Source organism: Octodon degus, unplaced genomic scaffold, assembly GCF_000260255.1.
Source record: "Octodon degus isolate 3935 unplaced genomic scaffold, OctDeg1.0 scaffold00252, whole genome shotgun sequence".
Taxonomy (NCBI): Eukaryota; Metazoa; Chordata; class Mammalia; order Rodentia; family Octodontidae; genus Octodon; species Octodon degus.
The window spans coordinates 1,548,771-1,552,534 of record NW_004524828.1 but is presented as its reverse complement, the minus strand read 5'-3'; positions in this window follow the sequence as shown (position 1 = coordinate 1,552,534).

Below are 3,764 nucleotides of genomic sequence, written 5' to 3'. Positions count from 1 at the left end.
CTCAATGATGCTTTGATTTTCACTCTTCATAGGTTGCTAAGTATCTTGAACACACTTATACTTCACTGCTTTTGATGATCAGATCATTTGCTAATTTATTGACTAGATTATTCCTTTGCTGATAAATTTTTTTGGATGCCTTGTATATTGTGGGTAGGAATCCTCCTTCAGATAAATGGCTAAAGATTTACTCAAACTAGTTCATTTCTTCATTCTATTGATTATTTCTTAAAATTATGCGGCACTTCATTATAGAAAGTCCATTGTCCAAAAATGGACTGGATCCAATGATATACTGGAAGGAAAGCAACATTCTGTTTTTTGAAAACTATCTTTGAGGGCTGCCCAAATAGCTCAGTGGATTAAAGCATCTGAAATCAGGCACAGGGTCCTGGGGTTCACTCCTCAGAGTGCCGTGTGGGCCATGCCCCTGGGACACGCTATGACCGCAATTGAGACTGCGCGTGGTGGTGCACACCTGTAATCTCAGCTCTTGGGAGGCTATAAATAGTCAGATCACTACGAGTCCGATCTAGTAGTGAGACCTTGAAAACTATGTAGACCCTTGCCTAAAACACACGCAAAAAAGAAAAAAAAAAAGAAAGAAAGAAAGAAAGAAAGAAAGAAAGAAAGAAAGAAAGAAAGAAAGAAAGAAAGAAAGAACAAAACCGTCTTTGGTAAGTGTAACTTTTTAAAAATTTGTAATGGGATTTATAAAATTTGAATGATATACAATATGTGCATAATTTTATTCAGAAAATTATAACTCATTCTTTAATTAACAATAAATAACTTTGGGAAGTTGATTCAAAGGTCAATTGCATAGGTCAACCCTGAATTTCATACCATTTCAATTTTTTAAAATTAAATTTACTAATATTTAGAATCATTCAAACTCTCTTCTGTGGTATTTCTCCAATTCTTGTGATACTGCACATTCTTGTCTTCCACCATTAGAGTTCAAATAAGTAGTGATCATAAAGTAAAAAATTGGAACCTGAATTACTCCACTTTACTTATTTTATGTGCAAATGTTTCTCTTAGACTTCGAATTTACTTGTTCAGAAACATCAATTTGGTTCTTTCTTTGTTATTTCTTTTCTGGTGAGTTTTATTTTATTGCTAATGTGAAAAAATAATGAAAATAATCTTCTCTAAGAGTGAAATAAAGTAGAATGGAGTTAAAAATTATCTGTTGGGCTGAAGAAATAGCTCAGTGGATTAAAGCACCTGCTTAGGCTGACTCAGAGGCTGGGGTTGGATCCAGGGCATGCCATGCTGGATCCCCCTGCAGGGTGCACATAGACAGAGATTGAGACCGGATGTAGTGGCACACGCCTGTAATCCCAGTTCTTGGGAGGCTGAACACAGGGGAATCACTACAAGTCAGATATACGTAGTGAGATACTGTAGACCTGTACTAAATAACAACAGAAAAAAAATTACCTGTTGCATCCCAAATGTAGGCATGAATTTAAGACTGTCCTACATGAATTTATGCAAAGGAAATTCACAAGGAGGAAAACAGGATTCTAGTTATGGGGTAAAGGAGAAAAATTTGGAGAATGAATTTAAAAAGTTTAATTTTTTGTTTTCCTTTTGATCTTTTTGAGATATGGTTTCACTCTGTAGTTCAGGCTGGCCTCAAATTCCCAGCAATCCTCCTGCTTCAGCCTCTCAAGTCTTGTATTACAGGTATGTGCCACCCTGCTCAGCAAAAATGTTAATATTTGTTCAATTCTTGAATTATTTGGCTATGTATAAGTAGGAGAACAAATGTATTTTTGTAAATTGAGCTGTAAATAGTATAAATTAATAGTGATATTCTAAAGTTTATATCTAAATAATTTTGTTTTCTCATCTTCTCTATCACATAGAAATATAGAAGAAAGCAAACATCTTTGGTATATTCACAAAACTGTTTTACCAATATATAACGAACACTTCAAATTAGTGGGGGACACTTATCAAATATTACTAGAAATGTTTGGCAGGGGAGATAGCTCAAGGGCCGGGGAATTAGCTCAGTAGAATAAGCACTTGCTTGGCATGCACAAGAGCCTGAGTTTTATCACCGGTATGCAAAAAAAGGAAATATTTTAGTTTAATAAATCCTATAAAAAATCTAATATTGTACAATGCATTGGATTTTTTTAATTGATTCATCAGGAAAGGGAGAAACGATGGGAGAATATGTAAAAGTCATTGAGCAAATATTAAAGTTCTTACCTGTAATATGTGCCAGGAATTTGTACGCTAGGCTTTGTGTAAAAAAAAAAAAATAATCGTAATGTATAACAAAGATGAGTTGAATAAAGCACTGATAAGATATGTGGTAATTTCCTATATTCCTAATAAATATGTTTATTTATTATGAAATAGATGCACAGTAGCATATTTTATAAATAGTTACAAGTTATATTTAAAATTATTTTGTAATCATGTGCTTTTATGTAAAAATAGTTGGAAATACATATATATATACTTACATACACACAAAGGAGAAAAGAAAGACAGAATGAGAGAAAGAGAAAAAGAATATGATTAGTTCATCACATTTTTAATAAAGTTTTCTCTTTTATCCTACATGTACTTTTAAATAATTTCTAAGAAACTTCCTAAGATATAAAAATGTCTAAGAATCTGTATTAATGTATTTAATAACAAATGTAAAATACATTTTATAAGGTATTTACTGTGTATTAAAAAATCTGGTTCTATTGGGGAGAAAATTAAGATTTAGAAATAAACATCTGAATTCTAGCAATAGAAAAGGAGAATTTTACTGGTACTTGTCTCAATAATCTTTGGCTCTACATAGGGCTTTATATGAGATACTAGAGTTTGTTATAGTATTAAATAAAAAACAATAATCACAAATTATTTCAGAAATATGGACAAGTAAAATTTTAGAGAAAATTAGCCAAAAAAGCTTTCAACAGCAACAATCTAAGAACATATTTATAATAATCAATAGTCTGCTTACATTCAAAATTAAAAAGAAAAACTTAAGTAAAGGATTGTGCTCATAAAAAAAAGAATTGGCAACATAAAACCTTTTATTTTAATACTGTCTGAGAGGTATTAATTCCTTTACAACCAAATAGAGTTCAATATTACACATATTGATCATGAGCATTTAGGCTCTTCCTTTAAGACACTGAAATACTGTTTTAGGAAGGAAGAGTTAACATGAACAGATCTCATGCCAAGAAAACTGAACCAATGCATTGCTGATGTTCATTTAATTTATTATTATTTTTAATGTATGTAGTACAGGTTCTTCAGGGTCTCACCATGTAGATCGGACTCATAGTGATCCTCCTGTTTTCACCCTTCCACCCCCTGGCATTATAGAGGTGTACCACCACTCCCAGTCTCAATTGCAGTCTCAGTGAGCCCCGGGGGTGGGGCCCACTGTTCACTTAATTTTGTCCTTAATGTTAGCATTAATCTTTTTTTGATCACTGAGTCATTAAATTGATTATCTGGTTTCAATTTTAAAAGATTCTTGGTAAATGCTTTGCTACTAATACTGGTCACTCTTCCTGAGTAGATCTTAACCTATTTTGTGTTAAAGAAATAGTCTGAAAAAAGTGAGTATAAAAATAGGAGATCGCCCCAGACTCAGTCCTAGCCCAGACCCCGTGAGTGTGTGTGAGAGCTTCCAACAACCCTGCGCCAGCGGGACTTACTGGTCCCAGCCCAGGCGCAGCACGGGTGAGACCCTCTTCCACCCCCTTGGGTCGCTCCTGACCACTCCG